Source organism: Pteropus alecto, unplaced genomic scaffold, assembly GCF_000325575.1.
Source record: "Pteropus alecto unplaced genomic scaffold, ASM32557v1 scaffold171, whole genome shotgun sequence".
Classification (NCBI taxonomy): domain Eukaryota; kingdom Metazoa; phylum Chordata; class Mammalia; order Chiroptera; family Pteropodidae; genus Pteropus; species Pteropus alecto.
Genome location: NW_006431925.1, coordinates 5,842,415 through 5,860,705, shown reverse-complemented (window position 1 = coordinate 5,860,705; position 18,291 = coordinate 5,842,415). Strand labels below are relative to the sequence as shown.

At 37.8% G+C, this 18,291-nt stretch overlaps 1 protein-coding gene across 1 annotated transcript in view; it reads right to left on the bottom strand.

The window, feature by feature from the left end:
• AKAP6 (A-kinase anchoring protein 6) overlaps nucleotides 1–18,291 on the bottom strand; it is a 420,713-nt gene that overhangs the window by 402,087 nt on the left and 335 nt on the right. The window lies entirely within an intron of this gene.

Genomic DNA, 18,291 nt, shown 5'->3' with positions numbered 1-18,291 from the left:
CCCAGGGTTGTACAGAAATCAGTGCCCACAGCCAGGTTACTCTACAGCTTCTACACCTGGGCTACTTAGTGGGGGTGGGAAGCTGTACAACATGATACTTCAGACAAACCAAGGCTCAAGTCTCAGCTCCGCTGTGTTACAAGGGGCTGAAAATAAAGAAAAACTTATTCAGATGAGTAATTTCTCCGGCTCAGAGCTCAGATAATCAGAGGTTATTAATTCTTATCCTACTTGAGCCAGTTTCTACCATTAACAACTTCAGTTAATATCCATTTACAAAGGTATGACCTAAATGTAGTCAACTAGTAATATCTTTCCTACTGCTATATTCTTTAATGATTAATAACTTTCTTTTCTTAATCTTTGTTTCTTAAAATCTATGATTACCAAATACTATTTTTAGAGCACAATGGGTAACAGTCTGCATTCTCTGGCCATAAAAAATTAGAAATGGCTAAGAAATATCTATGTAAAGTATATCTAAAAGGCTTAAAAATTAAGATGGAGAATTGAAAGTCTGCTGTGTAAGCAATACTGTAATATTCTCAATATTCTCATTTAAAAATCACCTGGAAAATCATTACATTTTTGTCTTGAAACAAGTCTATAATTTACTGTTTAGCATCGAAAAAAGATGTCACAGGACAAAATGAAAAGCAAGATTCCAGTTATACATTTTTAAAGTATGTATGTACATCATAGAAAATATCTGGGAAAATGTATACCGAATTGTTAATGGGGTGAGCTTAGAGTGCCTACTCAGAGGAGAATTTTCATTATTTATTTTCTACAATATTCTGATTTTTAAAAAATAAGCCAGTATTACTATTTTTAACTTTCAACTATTTTATTTATTTATTCACTAATTTATCTATTTTAATAAACCTTTTATTTTGGAATACTTTTAGATTTACAGAAAAGCTGTGAAGATAGTACAGAAAGTTCCCACAATACCCTCACTGTTTCCTCCATTGTTAACATCTCCTATATCAAGGTACACGTGTAAAAACTATAAAGCTGAACTTGGTACATTACTATTAATTAAAATCCAGACTTTATTTGAATTTCATAAGTTCTTCCATTAATATCCTCTTTATTCCAAGACCCAATCTAGAGTACCATGCTGCCTTTAGTTTTATTTCCTTCATCTCCTCTGGTCTATAACAGTTTCGTGGACTTTCCTTGTTTCATGACCTTGACAGTCTTGAGAAAGACAGGCCAGCTATTCTGTAGAATGTTCCCGAATTAGGGTTTGTCTGATGTTTCTCTCATGATTAGAATGAGGTTGTAGAAAGAACACCATAAAGATAAAATGACCTTACCACAGCATTCTATCAGGGAGGGGTACATGACATCGCTGATGACGTTAACCTTCATCACTCATCTCAGGTGGTGTTTGCTAGAATTCTCCACTGTAAATGTACTATTTTTCCCTTTCCATACTCTATTCCTTGGAAGTAAATCACTAAGCCTAACTCACCCTTATTGGGGGCAGAGAGTGGGTTAAGCTCTTACTCCTAGAGATTGGAGTACTTATATATATTATTTAGAATTCCTCTACAAAAAAGATTTGTCTCTTCTCTCCTGTTTATTTATTTATTCAGTCATTTATTTATGCTAATATATACTCTTGTATGTTTATTTATGCTTTGGACTATAATTCAATACTAATATTCACTTTATTGCTCAAATTGTTTCAAATTTGGCCATTAAAAGCTCTTTCTACTTGGCTCTTGTGTGGCTTTGTCATCACCTGCCCTTTTGTTTTCTGATCACTTCCTTATTTCCTCACACTATAAGATGTTCATACTTATCTTAAATTTTCTCCTCCCCTAGTCCTACAATTAGCCATTTCTCCAAAGAGCCCTCATTCCTTTTATTGAATAATAGTGTTTAGAAACCAAGATCTGGGCACTGTGTGTCCCTTCAACTACCTTTTAATAATTTGTTGAAGATTTAATTAGAGTATGTGAAGCACTTCTTAACATAGAGCCTGACATAGAGTAGGCTCTCAATAAATGGAAGAAAGCCATTACAATTGTTATGCACAGTTTTAGTAAATACAGAATTTCCAAATCCTAAACCAAAATTGTATCCCATTAGTGATTATTTCAAGCTTTGATAGGCCCACAGATCTATGTTTCTGAGGCTCAGGACCATGTAAAACCAAGAAATAGACATTCTTCCACCCCTAACCCAGGATTCTGCATTCTCTGGCCATAAAATATTTTTCCTCCTTTCTTAGCATCTATACAAAGCCATAAAATCAAAAGACTTCTGTGGAAAAAGATATCCTTGATTGTTAAGTTTTTAAGTTTAAATAAAACATTTGAAGGGCATTTAAAAAACAATCACTCCTATATACAAGTCAAACTCACTTTGGATCTATAAGGAGCAGTTTTGAATTCCTGCCCAAAATAGTTATTGTTTTGAAATACTGCAATGTCATTGTTATGGTAATGACTATTGTCCAATAGATCCGTGAAAGTCTCTTCAAACAATTCCTGTCGTGTCAAATACCAATGTCATTGTTCTTATTGAGTAATAGGTACTAGAGACTCCCTTTTATGGACCAGATAACCTACAGCAAAGGTCCTAAGGGGGGTGACTTAAAGGGGACCTCTAGTTCAAGTACTCTGGCTGGTTAGACTAGCCACCAGGATTCCTCTGGGCATAAGAATCAGAGATCTGTCCTAGGAAGATCTATGAAGAGGACCCTGGGACAAATAGGCAGGCTCAGGACACCAGAATAGGAATGAGTAAAAGATACAGGACCACTCCCACCTTCCAAGGCATTACCTGAGGCAGAGTTGTTGAGTAGGGATATACCAGAAGCCTCATAGGGTCTAGGGGTAAAGCCACTGCCAGGGTCTAGGGGTAAAACCACTGCCAGAAGAATGCTACTCAAAAGAACAGAAGTTCCTCATCTGATAAAAATCTTCTGAGTTTTTCAGTATCCACATTCTTGTTACACAATAATCTGGGTTTCTATTTGTTTTAGAATAAGTGCTTTTCGCTCTTTGTAGTTCAGAATGTACTCATTTTATTTTTGGTTATTCTTGCTTTGTCCCAGGCCTACATTCTTCTGGGGAAAGCCAGTTGATCCATACTATAGGCTGCAGCTTCTAAAATTCCCTGGTGCTTATCTAGCATATTTCTGGTCCGGCCCACCTTGAACTTTTCACTTTTGCTCCCAGTATGGTCCCACCCTCTAGGTTCTTAAACTGCTTGTCCTTCATCTTCATCTCACTGTCCAGAGCAGTCCTTGGCCTTGGGTGATGGCCTGTGGGGGCTATGTGGCTTTACACATATGTCCTCTAGGGTCTGGAAAACATATTCCAATTTCCTTGAGGAAAAGAGTTATAAGAACCAAAGCAACCAAAGCCACCTATGGGAATTTAAGCAAAGCCATATAATTCCAATGGGGATTGTCTTTCCTCTCCTCAGAAAGAGCTACAGGAGGGACCAAGTTAGCAGAGGCAGCAGATTCTTTACTTTCTAACACTGGGAAAGTACTATTAACTAAACTTTATTAAGAAGTGGCCAATGAGCAGAAGGCTTCAATCCCAGGAGGACAGCACTAGAAGTACATATAGTCGGGTTGATTGGTTTTACAAAGAGAGCATGGGATTGACAGTCATTTATGCCTGGGTTCACTTTTTTTTTTTTACCAGCTGAGAAACTTTGGACAAATCATAGATTATAAGCATCAACATAAAATGGTAACCCAATGTTATAAGATCTGTAATTTACTTTTAAATACTTCAGTATCATCTGTGATATGTGTGAGAATTAATTTAACCTTCATTTCTAGGCAGAGTGAGCTAAAGTGATTATCTGGAATATACAGTCCAGGAATGGTGGGTATGGGCCAAACAGTATTATATCAGAAATGGGATTTCCTCTCTCCTACCTTAATCAATAACCATTGCTTTACCATTTAGCAAGCTTAAAGTTAGAAATGGATTTTCTTTGGCAAAATTAAAGGTATTCAAAACGTGTGAGTTAGTTAAAATATTGCAGAAACTTGCAAGAAGAAAGGAGAAAAATTCTCGGATGCACCGCTTAGTGATGTCTAAAGCTCAATCCCTAAACTGTCCTTGTCTCCAACCACTGGTTTAGAAGAAAGTCTGATTGCATGATGCTTACTAAAGGATGCAGAATCCTACCTCAAGTAAACCTTTTACTTAATATACATTTGGAGCACCTAACAGGAAATAGAGCTGGGTCTTCATCAAACCTACCAAACAGATAGTATGAAATATTTTGTGCCAACTTTGCTAATGAATGTTAGTCTAATAAATATCTATATATATGGTAAATTTTGGTCTGAGGCTTACATTCATTATAACTTGAAAACAAAGCTGTGGAAGAACAGCTACCACCACCTCAAACTACTCAGGTGGCTACTATGATTTCCAAAAAGAACCTGAAAATTAGGTGTGACCAAATTGGCTTAAAGAAATTCTCAATTTTCATACTCTATAGAGTTGTTGAGGAGTTATACGTGAAAAACTGATAGTAAATTCTAAAATCCAATACAAACACACTGTCTCAGATATATTTTCATTTATATAACTCAAGTTTCCTCAGGGCTCACCAGCCCGGAGGTACAAATGAAGTGACATTATTGGTGATAATCTTATATTTTTCTTTCACCTTTCTTCTGCTCTTACCTGCTTCACCAGAGTCAGCTATCTAAAAATCAAGGCCCTATGTAGAATTTCATAGTTTCAGCATGGGTCTCATGTGTGCACATACTCATTACAGTGTGGGCAGGAAGAATTGCCCACACTCTTTACAGCACTTGCCAGGAAGAGTGGCTTTTTCCTGGTACCAGCAGGCCCCTCCCACTAATGCTTTAGAGCAGGTGTTGCAGGGTGGGGGCTCACTCCATGGAAGATGCAAGACAAACTTTTGGGCATGAGAAGAAAATATTTGGGTTATTTGTTTAATTTTTGTTTCATCTTTTTTAATTTTTGCTTTTGTGTATGTTTTATGAAATACATAATATATTAATACAAGAGAAGGCTTAGACATTTTTTAACAGATTAGGATATCAATCAAAAGAATTTTGGAAGCCTCTGGTTAGAGCATCCATGGGGAAAACACACCTTTCTCCCTCTCGTACAATATACTCTACTGAAGGCTGCTAAAGAAGCGGTCTTGTGCTCAGATGAGGTACAGATTCTTTAGTGTAATAACTTGTATGTGTAGCCTGCTTGCCCTTCCCCAGCTTTTATAGAACTCAGCCATGAGTCTAGTGGGTGAGAGAGAGAACACCTCCCTGTGACGCATATCATGCTGGGCTCAGAATCACCCCACCTCTCTTAGGATGAGTTCTCTACAGAAACCTCTTCTGATCCTGGTGCCAGTACACTGTCTACCGCTGGGACAGATGACCAACTCAACACAGACATAGGGCAGACACGTCTGGAGCTCAGTGATGGAGGCCATTCAAGCTGAGAGGCACAAGACTACACCACAGCAGTGTAAAGAATAGTAATCTTTCATTGCTAAATTACATAATCATTTCCAAGACAAAACTTTACCTATACTGGGAAAACTCCTCTAGGCAATTTTGTCCCCTGAGAGTAGATACATAATCCCTATGTCTGCTTACATACTCAACACCTGTGGGGAAAATGTTAAGTTACCTATACACAGTATTTTAATACCTGACTCTGCAACAGATTATGTGAATTGAATCTGCATTAAAGAAGTAAATACACGTTTTAAGATGTGGAATTTTCCTTGACAAGATAATGAGAGTTTTAATGGTAAGTTTTATTATTTGCTGGGCCTAAAACAATTTTCTGTGGAAATATTTCCCCTAAATTAGAAATGAAGCATAAGGAAAATAAAATTTGATATACAAATACTGGCCGTGTGATGTGGTTATTCCTGCCCAATTTAGGAAAGAAGCAGGGTAGTTGGTCAAGATGTTGGAGCAAGATTAATGTGACCATTGAAATCCCACGGGTCTGGGATTGAAACAGAAATCCTCCTAACATAAGGCCAGGCAGTGAGGCTGGCCACCAGTTAGTCCTCCTTTTACACTGTGAATAGCCCCAGCCTCCACCGACCATTCCTGAGAATTTCTTGGACTCCAGGCACTGTGCTAGGTGCTTTAGACACATTGTGTCTAAACTACACAGTGCTTGGCAAGACAAGTATTATGAAGAAAAGCAGAACCCAGAAAGGTGTGGCAACTTTCCCTAGGCAAGTAGCTAGTCCGTGACTGGGATTAGAACTCAGAAGATCTAGCTGACCCCAAGCCCAGCTCAGCAACATGCCACCTGCCTTCCTCATGGCAACTGATCGTCTGAATCCTTCAAGGGGAAAAAAAAGTTACTGCCCTGGTCTCTTGTGAACCTTACTATGAATAATGCCAGTGTTGTGGACTGCAGAGTTAAAACTGGCTCCTGTCCATTGGACTTAATTCAAAAGACATATGAGAATCATGCCTGCAGAAAAAAGAAATACATTCTGGAGCTGAAATCAGCAATATGTAATCCTCTTGAGTCAGGATGTAGTAACTTTATACGTCAATTTTTGGAACTCTCTGATCAGATAAACTCTTATTTCAAAGTGAAAAAAAATAAACTCTTCATCTAGGACAGCACATCTCTTGTTCATTAGAGTCCCCTCCCCGTCCAGTGCTCACACCGTGCATTCCCTTCTTTTCTACACCACAGCACACTGGCTACACTGGACACCTGACATTGTCCCAGACGCAGGCTGCGACAGAGCTGGAAAAGGTTTAGAACACAACTAGAACAACCATGGAGACGTAAGGGCCTTCCATGAGAAAATGTCTAATAATATCAGGTATACGGTTTAGAAAAGGGGAAGCCAGAGGGGGGAGTGTGACCTAAATCTATGTTACACAATAAAAAATTATCTAGGGTAGTTTTCACTAAATCCCAAAGAATTAGAAACTCTACAGGACTTGGAGACTCATGAATCATCAGCAGCACGTGGCTACAGGAGAAGCTATCGACAAGCTTAAGATTAGAGAAAAGAAGGACAGTTTAAGATTTGTCCCTTCCAGTCTGGGACAAGACTCACGGCTTCACGGGAGTTAGTTTAGACTACATAAAACATTAAACTTGTTTACTTAGCAGGCACTAAACATATAGAACACTTGTGAACATTTAACCTCTATGACTTTTTTAGCTCAAAAAATTCTATGGAATAAAATTTAAAACCTATTTGTTATAAATACATACAATTTAATAGTCCATAGTTCTCATAAAAGAAGTTTGTTACTAGTACTCAAAAAACAAATACAAAAAAGGAGAACCGCTGAAGTAAATTTGTAGATGCCAAATGAATTATGAAACTATTGCTCCAGAGACAGTTATTTGACAACACGAAAGACAATCTTCCTGTTCTCCCCGCAAAATGTCCCTCGGGAATCTTTTCAATGGCCTACACTGCCCTAGAGGGTAGAACTCCCCTTCCTAGGAATCTGCTCCTTCTTGTAACCATTTCTCATTTATTCTACTTAGATCCACGTGTTTAGTAGGTAAACAATTAGATATTTATGACTGAGGGAGTGCTCTGATGGTTACTAGTAATAATATCATGACCAGTTACTGAGTGGGAAGCATGTATCAGGCAGCATTCTGGGAGCCATGGGCATTCTTCTCAGCAAGGCTGTGAGGCAGGCATCAGCATGTCCATTTTACAAACAAGGAAACTGAAGCTCAGCAAAGTTAGCAACTTACCCAAGGCACATTGTTAGTTAGAAAAGTAGAATTCAATACCAGATCTGTCTTTCACCAAAGGCCCACTGTGCTCTTTGCACTTCTTCACTAACTCATTTAAGGACTGACTTTCGTCACTGAATTACAAAAATAGTAAAGACTAATGTTGTTATGATTATTAGCAAATTATTGGGTTGAATCACATGAAACTGCCAGTATTTGGCCACTTTTGACCTACAAAAAACAAGAATTCCATATGGTTTGACCTTATAAAAGCGCAGACACTGGTATTTTTTATGAATGTCTGGAGCAGCAGTGCGAATTTCTAAAGAGATTCCATACTCAATAGAACGTGTAGAAGAGAACCAAGTATTTCACTCAGCTCATTAACAGAATATACATGCTATGGATAAAAAGAGAAAGAAAAATAGAAAATACATGAATTTGCAAGATAAGGAAACTATTTGAAAGTTTGTTGTGAAAGACAATGATTTGTCAGTTTAAGTGAAACCTTATGTATTAACTACAGTTTAATTACCAGGAGTACTGTGAAACACAAGCTAATGAAAAGCACAGTGTGAAATTTAAATGGTTATAAGTTAAAACATTTTCATCTACATAAGGACAGCAAGCAAATTTAAAATATTCTATGGAACACCATTTTAGAAAAATCTCGAGGTTGATCAATTGAAAGATATGGAGAACCCTGTGAGACATAAAATATTAGAGCTAAATAGAAACAAAAATCATTTAAATTTAACCTTTTTATTTTATTGTGAAAGAAACTAAAGTTCAGGAACATTATGTCAGGAGGTACTGAAACTCAGTTTTTAACTTCCAGTCCAGGGCTCTTTAAAAGGTCAGAATAACATGCTATCTGAACACAATAACGCCCTTGTGTATTGCAACAGCCACAGGATGTACTGCAGATGTAAGAAAATTTTTATGAGGGATAATTTTTATCTTGTAGCATGATGAGGTTGCTAAAAGTAAATATACTAAATATGTTTCATAATCATAAAATAAAAACACTGTGAGTTTTTAAATTTAACAGCATTACATTTTCTTACTCAGCCCGTTATTTTTATGGTATAACCAGAACACTGCCTTCTCCCAGGATGTTTTTCTAATTGCTTTTGGATATTGTTTTGCCTTTTTAAAGAGGAAGACAAAAGTAGGATGCTGTCAAATGGTTTGAATTTCAAGAAAAAAAAAATCTCACACCTGCTCACTGAGAAATACTCAGTTCAAAAGCATGACATTTAGAATATGTCTTTGGTACAAAATTCGGCTATAAATATCTACCGCTAAAATACAGTTTGCCTCTAATTCAAAATATATAACAGAAATCAACTATCTCAATCATTTCCTCCATTTATGAGGCTGTATGTCCTTCTGGCCAAACAACTGTATTATTGTGTGCCTGTGCTTTGCTTTTTTCTCATTAAAGCATTTTTAATAGCAATAGGGAAGAGCTGACTGCAATGGCTTGTCTTTCCCCTATCTGGTGCTTTCCTTGAAGATTCTTTCAAAATCTGAGATTTACAGCTAAGATTCAAGGTTTAAAGAAGAATAAATAAATATTCCTGAAGGAGACTCAAATTCACTCAAGAAATGGAAAGAAAAAGACAACCACCAGTAGAAGAAGCAATGCATCTTTCAAATGACCTGTGAAAACCCATTTCTCTCATGGAAACTCCACAGAGAGGAAGAACCCATCTGAACTGCCCAGACAGTACACCTGCTTTCAATGGAAGAATTTAGAATAATTGGATGGTGCTTCATGCCCTTAACCATCAGCCACAAGGGCTTCTTGGCATGCTATCTGAAATAGCAAGAATCACTCAAGGGTGTTTAGAACCTTGAAAAGCAGCACCGCGAAAGAGAATTCATTTTCTACGTAACTGAAAATAATCATGTTTCCTTCCATATTATAGGGTTATGTGAATTCATTCATTTTCACAACGAATATTTATGGAGCAGCTACCATATGCCTGGCACTATTCTAGGAGCTAAGGAAATATCAATGAACAAAACAGACAAAAATCTCTGCCCTCATGCAACTTGCTTTAACTTGGGGAGACCAACAATAAGTAGGTAAAATGTGTAGTTTGCTAATAGTGATAAGCACTATGGAGAAAAATTAAGCGAGAAAAGGAAATTAGCTAAGATAAGATATGTGCCTAGCACAGTATAAGCATTTAAAATATATTAAAGGTTTTTCTTTCCATTAATAAAAGCTCCAAAAATTATTTCCTTGGTTTCGGGATTGGAGTTGAGGAGAAATTACATTTCTTCTTAGGGGAGCAATAATCTTATCCCACTACTTCTGAGTAGTGAAATGATAATAACTTTTATTTATCAAATGCCACCTTTGTGCCAATAACTTTACATAAAAATACTGTGTTTCATCCTGCAAAATGGATATTTTCCCCATTTTATGGATGAGGAAAATGACACTCGAAGAAACTCAAGATGATAGATCTAATAATTTTATATTAGAGCTAGGGTTCAAAGGTAAGTACGATTAGCTCCAAAATCCACCCTGCCAGGCTAAGAGGCAGAGGACCAAGAAAACGGTAACATAACCAGTTTAAGAGGAGACACGTTTCTCCATGTTATTTTTAACTAACAGTGTTTTTCTTTTTGTTCTTTACTCCAGTTAGCATTATGAGGTTTACTTTCTGTGAACGAGAATAAACTCATATGTTTTATCTTAATTTTTTTATTATTCTTTAAGAAAATAACAAAAATCATGGTCTCTGGCATGATGTTTTTCTCTGGTTCTTGGATGCTAAATCTTAACACCATTCTTATGTAAATACCAAATACGTTTAGATACCCAAACGAGAAGTAGCAAAATGAGTGCTGTCTACCAGCTTGAGATAAAAACAAATTTTCCTTTTCTAAGATACTCTAGAATCTCAAGTGGTGATGGAAATATTACATTACCAAATCTAAAGTAATTTTTTTCAATCACTTGTACCAAATGAGAGGTTTCCACTTTAGGTTTTGGAATCCTAAGATCCAACAATTTACACATATGTATACAGACTGGTATTCTTGGGGCAGGAAATTAGCAGTGAGGGAGGTGGGGAGGGTGGGTGGTCCCATGAGAGCAAAAGCCATGTCTCCCTTCTTGACTCACTCCATCTCTTGACACCCTAAACCTAAACACCTTTTCAGTTTATTCAGTCAAAATTCAAATGTTTACAAAGTCATGTTATCAATTATTTCTTACTAAATCAGTGAAAACCATATCTTAATTCGCCAGTATGATCCTTTATGAGTTCTCTAAGGAATCATGCCTGGTTGTGTGGTTGTTTTTATTTTTACCTTTATTTTCAGAAGTGTTTTTTCTCTTCAAGCAACTGCTTCTCTGAGACAAGTATTCCCCTATAGTATTCTAGAAGCTGCATGCCACTCCCAGTCAAAGAAAGAAACATGCATCTCTCTGGCACCTTGCTGTGCTGCCCACCTTCTCACCACCCCTCCCCTTATTTTTATTTATCTTTAATTGAAAAACAATGTAACAATAATACTAAAGGACAATGTTTTTTAAAAACTACATTTGCATACTTGTTTTCATTTTTGCATATGGTCTCCTAGAAATAAGGCCCTGTTGTTTCGTTATTTAGTCGATGTCCCACACAGACTGCCTGCAACAGTGACTAATATGAGTTTTAAGGAGTCATTCCCTTTTAATTCACATGAAAACAAAAAACAAGTTAAACACTGTGCAATATTTGAATTAGCCATTAAAAGCTAAATGCGAGTAGATTACTTCACAAGCTAGAGTGTTATTTGATTTTTGAGGGGCTATTTTTAATGTTAATGGAATGGTAATAAACAGTGGCAGGGAGATGGGGACCTAGGGGACAGCTAGTGGGAAGGATTATGGTGGGTTCAGAGCTGTCTCAAAAGATGACAGTGATAGGAGACTGGTTGCCATAGAAACAAACTATGAGCACTAACAACTGAAAAAGCTGAGAGTAAGTGGGAAACAATAATCTTGAGTGGGCCAGAAAAAGTAATGAGTTATTTAGGGGGAAAAAAAAAACAAACAAACATTTAAATCAAGGAATTGAATGAAAAGAGCAGAAGATGAGAGGGCAGCCCCAGATATGCGTGGGGCTCCATCTCAGGGCTCCTCCAGAACAAGGGAAGAACTAATTGGGACCTTCCAGAAGCAGAGCCCAGACAACGTTGTATTAAATCTATGATAAGCTGTCCAGGTAATACACATGTGCATGTCTTTGGTTATCCTCATTTCACACATTCGTTGACTGTTGAATTGTACTGGTGAAATTATCTGAAACAGCTGGTTTTACAGTTTGTACGATGGTGGATATGGTGGGCATTAGGATTGTTTCAGGGTGCAAAGTAAAGCCATGAGTCTTTGCGGCTTGATCCTTGGAGAGAACTCCATCACCCCACCTCACCCCAGTCTTCTAAGAGATAACAAGAGCCCCTCATGAACTTGTATAAAACCTTATATATATACACACATATATATATATATTACCTTTTTTCTGTATGGCAAGTGCAGTCATTCGTCTTAATTCTCAAACAATTCCTAGAACATCTGTGGATTAATACAACCACTTCTCACTGTGACATGATGGGCTTTACCTACTGTAAGGTCCAGGAGTCTGTCACCAGAATCTCATTACCACAAACAGTAATGGCAGATCTGGACTTATGAACATCTGCATGGCTGAAACTGCCTTGCTGGAAAAGGGTTCATTATAAATATTAACTGTAATTTTCTTTTTAATTAAAAAAAATGTGAACTCTTCCCATAGTAATATAACCTCAGATTATAGGCCTCCAGGCTCCTGGAGAGAGTGAATTAAAAAAAAAATTTTTTTTAAATTAAAGAAAAGATCATGCTAAAAAATACTCATGTTCATAGTTTAAATCAGAGTTAAACGAAGAAGGCGATAAAAGTAATCAAGTAGCAAAACAAAAGGCAGGAGAATTAATATAAACAATGAACCAATAGGACAGTTAGTCAGCTGGCTTTGCAAAGATTTAATTTCTCCCCTGAAAGCACTAGTGGTGACAAATAAACCTGACCTACCAAATATCTTCAGGTGTAATGAAATATGTCCCCCATTGCCTATAAAAAGAAATGCCACTGAATTATTGTGCATGGTGCTGAATTGCCATGGATGCCTCTAAATATGCATGCATAGGGTCTTTGTTCTGGACTGTTTTGACAATGGTCCTTTAGTTTTTTAAAGCTCTACAATTTCCAGAGCAGAAGTCTCAAATTCAAACACCCACAGGGCTCAGGCAGTGGCATTAGGAATAAATGGATGGTAGTAGCGGGGAGGAGACCATTATAAATTGGAGAATACTGCACCATCTAAGGCACTCAACTCTTGCCAAATGAGCCACATCATCTAATTCTTAACAATAAGCTTGCAATCCAGTTTGTGTGTCAATATTTTATAGCAAAAGAGCCATATGGGACTGGCTACATAATTTTCAGGGTCCAATGTAAAATGAAAATGCAGAACTCCTTGATCAAAAATTGTTAAGAATTTCAAGATGGCCATAGCAGAGCATTAAACCAAGTGTGGGTCCTTCTAAGCACAGGGTCCCATGGAACTGTGCAGGTTGCAAGCCCATGAAGCCTGCCCAGGAGCCATACAATACAAGTTGCAGGCCAGGTTCAGCTTATGAATCATCCAGTTTGAAACCCTGTTCTAAAGGATCCACATTCACTCCCCATTTCCCTTTATGACTCAAAGCATACGGTTGCAAGATGACTGGAAGAGTTTGGAGTGTGCCCAAGAACTGAAGAACAGAATAAAACAGGGCTAGTGGCTTAGAAGGGAAACAAAGTCTCTCCCTTGTCCTCATCAAGTCTTAAAGCCAACTGGGGGATTCAGCTGCTGACATATGTGCTTATGGAAAAAAAACCTTGTACCTTATTAATTCAAAATACCTAAAAATCTGTATCTGTGGCCAAAGTCCTATAAAAAGTGACTACGGTGCCCTGAAAAGTCTCCCCACTCATAGCCCACCTACAGATTTGGGTATGTGCAATTGCCGTAAAAAAGGAATAGGCAACCTGCAAGTGATCACCAGTCAGACATACCTTATACATGAGTGAGTATGCACCTGGAAAATTTTATGGAAATTTATGAAAATACAATCATAGTTCTGAATACATTAGTTAATATAATTTAGAGAAATGCTTCCCATTTAAAGTGATGTTTGTAAGGCACACTTAGGTGAACAGACAGGCTGCTCATGGCTGGTGGTGACAGGTACACCTGCCCGCATGCCCTACATACCCCCACTGGCACACTGGCTAGGACTTTCAGTTTAGAGGGCTCTCTGGACAAACAGTTTCTAAAGGTGAGAAATACCTTGTATAAAAATGAAAAAAAAAAAATCTCTCCTTAACTAATCTGTCATACAGATTTTATATTTCCATGTCAAGTTTATGTCGACTGAGACAGACATGCATTTTTTGGTTATTATAGTTATACTTTTCAGAATAGCTATATCAACAAAATGCTAGCTGCCATACTGGCTTTATCCACACCCAGCAAAATTCTAATCCAAATACAAGCAGGAAAGAAAAGCTATTTTCATGCAGTGATTTTTACCTCCAAATGTATATCATATATGCATCTACACATATATTGTGCAGAGATAAGGGGTTTATTTTTTAGCACACAGGAGTAAATAGAAATAAAATTACAGTATCAGAGATAAATTGTTCCACTTCAAATTGACCTGTTTGTTTTTGTCTTTCCCTCTAGAATGTAGTTGGGGAAGAGATTTGCATCTGTCTTATTCACTGCTTTGTTCCCTGACATCGCTTGGCACATAGTAAATACTCAATAAATACTTGTTGAAATGAATTGAATCCATGGGATCAAAACCAGTTATCATTCACAACGGTAATAGAAGGAAATCAGAGTCATACATAGCAGGACCATGAACTTCTCTAAATTCACTCATTTTTTACCCCCTAATTGGGACCTAACTCATGTAGTCACTGTTTTTAGTAACTCTGTTGCTTTCTGATCAGCCTCTCATTCCTGTAGCTCATGCAGACGTGAGCTCGGGCCTCCTTGGAGAAGGCTAGGACAAAGGTTAACTTCTTCCTGGAAACTAGAAAAGGCTAATGAGCTCTATGGAATAATATTTCTAAGTATTCACCATACCGGAATCAATATCAGTGTGCTGTCAGTGTGTGCATTAGCCCCACAGTCAAACAAAGAACAGCCCTTAGAGCCCAATAATGATGCTGGGTGTGGATAGCTGGGGATGGGCAAGATGATACAGAGATGACTGTATCAGCTCTCTTTAAACACAAGGCTTCCAGGATATTGCACAAGACTCTCATTCTTGTACTTTGTCAGAGATGAGCAGCATTTGGATTCAGCCACTGATACACTCAGCAAAATAACTCTCTTGGCCCAAGAAATGAATTCAGGGTACACCTTCCTGGCTATGAGAGAAGTCTTCTATCTATCCTTGCCTGGTGGTGCCAGGGAATGTAAATGTCTGAAAGGTAGCAGGGCACTACATGTGAAGCTGATAAGACAGGTATAACAAACTTGAATCATTACTGACTCAGTTAGAACCTGCTTTTAGTGTAACTCCATCATGCCCGTGCTCATTTGTGTAGCATTCCCATTTAGAGATCCTGCTAGAAAGATAGGTCAAGCAAGGGTAGCAACAAAAATTGAGCATCAATTCTACATTACTTAAATCTCAGGCTCATCCCTGCAGTAAAACTGATCTCTGTGTTGTAAATGGGATATCATTCTACATGTGAAATCTGATTTTCCAATTACAATGAGAAGGGGCGGGGTAAGTGTGATAGAGTAAAGATGACTGATCTGTATGGCATATAGTTAAGATGTTATAAAACTAGGATTACTGTGAGTAAGCATGAGGGTATCACAGTCAAATCACATTGGTTTGAAATCCTGGCCCAATCACTTTTTAACTATGTAACCTTAGCCAAATTTGTTAACCTGGCTAAGACTTGGTTTCTGGAAAATGTGAAAAATAATTCCTAATCCTATAGAGTAAGATTGTTACTCTCTACCTCATAATGTCATTATAAGAACTAAGAAAGATATATGTAATGCTTAGTCTAGTGCCTGATAAATAATAAGAACTGAATAAAGGATAGCTGTGGTTATTATGATTATTATTTTATCACTCCCATCATGGCCTAGTTAAAGAAGAGGTAACTTCTCTGTAATTTTGTAGTTCAGTAAGAAAACTCATAACCAAAAGCGTGGTGGAGGTCAGCTTCTTATGAGGCTTCCATAGTCTAAACTTGGCCACACAGTAAATATGGTCTTGATGATCTTTCATTCATCACAGTGAAACAAAATTCTTTAAATTCTAGGAAGTTTCAGTAAAGCACCACTAAATACAGCCATGAAGCAATCATTCCCTTCTCCCATACATACACACATGCTCCATCCACCCCCACCCCCTTGGGGATATATTAAAACTGAGGCAACTGAAATAGCCTTAGCCAGTAATTAAGACATGCAGCTCATCGGAGAGCAGCACAGGCTGTGGCCCTCTATGAAGAAACCGAGCACCAGGATGACAGCTCTATTATTAGGGCTTTGTTCTCCTGGAGCAAAAAGAACACAAAAGCATAAAGTTGAGGAACTATAACTGCATTTCGAACATTTGCAGAGGCAGGGAGATCACAGGCTCATCTGAACTGAAAGGATATTCCACCAGGTAACTGCGTCAGCCCACACCCACCAGCGCCTTCTCCACTCTCAAAGCATGACTCCACTTTTTTCTAACACTGCCCTTAAGGAATCTGGCTTTGAGACCTTCCAGTAATTGTACAAATCACCCATGGTGAAGCAGCTGAGAGCACTGTTAGATGAAAGAAACAAAAATAAAGCAAATAAAAAAAGTCATTAAAATGCCACCTTTGGTAATTTTTACTCCTAGCAATTCACATTACCAAACAAGTTTTTCGTCATCACTTTTCCTTGGAAGTAATACTTTAAAAGAATTCTAGTGGGCTCTGGGTGATTTTCTCCAGAATCATAATCCAGCCACTAGATATACTTTCCCTTCCCCCATCACCATCTAGCACTCCTCTCTGTCACCTTAGAGCTTCTGCCTTGGCTGAATTCACACCCAGCAATCCCAGTAGAGCTTTCTGTTCACATTATACGACCAAAAAAGCAGGCAATGAACAATTCATGCTCCTAAGTGCTTGCAATAAAGCCAGGCTGAGCTGATCTCCTCCATCCCATATAGCTGCATGTCAGCCACCTAATCTTCAAGGACTGAGAGCAGCATATGTGTGATGTGTATAAACAAACTAATTAAAATCTGAGGTCTTTCGATCCAGTTAGTGTCTAATGGGACCAATATGCTTGACTCTGTGCAAAAAAAAAAAAAAATCACTCCAAGCTGGCTAGAGGTATTGCCTTTCCTGCTCCCTGTATACATCTCTTTCGGGCTCAAAAAAACAGCTTAACAGAAGAGGAACTCAGGGTTGTTATTCTTTCCTGTAAGACTTTTCAAATGAAAACTATCAACTCAGCAGCACTGAGCCAAAAGACCACTCCCTGATTCCAAGTGGACATATTGATCAATTGAACTGACATGTGCCTCCTCCTCCCTCCCTTAGTAGCAATCAGCTGCACCAGGGAAATTCATTCCATTTCCCAAAACAAAAAGCAACATACTGCTCCTTATCTGACACTTTCAGACGACATTTTTTAGGGGGGAAAAAAAAAATTAAGATGCCCAAAGACAGAGCTAGGAGTTGAAATGAAAATGATACATGTTTATCTGGAGTTTCAGAATTGAGTTGAGGGTATGACTGAACCCAGAGATACGTATTCACCACAATCACTAAGGACTCTGCTATTTATTCATTTCGTCTTACGAGATTCTGGCTAAAGTTAAACAAGAGATAGCAACACCACTGCCACTTCCAAAGGCTCTCCTCAGGGTTACCCTTCACTGCAACTGCCGCAGAGAGGGGACTTGTTACAAGTCAGCCTGCAAACAATTCTCGCTATTTTAGAGACTATCTGGAAATGGAAAAATATTGTGGCAGTCCTTCAACTAACTATGAAGGACATGGGGTGAAAAACTCAAAAGGCTCAAGTAATTTTATTTGGTTTGGGTTCTCGTGTTTTTAATAAATTCTGTCTTGAACATGCATGAGATCCCCTTTCACATCAGGGTTATATCAGATGCTTATTCAGCAGTCGTCCCTTGCCATGAAGAAACTGAAACCCGATCTAGGTAAATACTGAATTTTATACTGCAAATCACTAAATATTTCATAAATCATGAGAACAAAGAGGGGACCAATTAGCTCTGCCCCATAAAAAAGAAATACATATCTTTACAATGTTGAAATACTGTGAACTACTCATTTTAGAGTCTATTTGGTGTTCTGCAATAGAAAATTATCTTATGTTTGTGAAAAATTCCATGAGAACACTAAAAACAACAGGCAGAGATGGAGCAAGAATAATTTTATGTATTTTGATTCCTTTATTACTCTTACAGGCCTTTGTCTTAACCCAGCAGCCTGAAA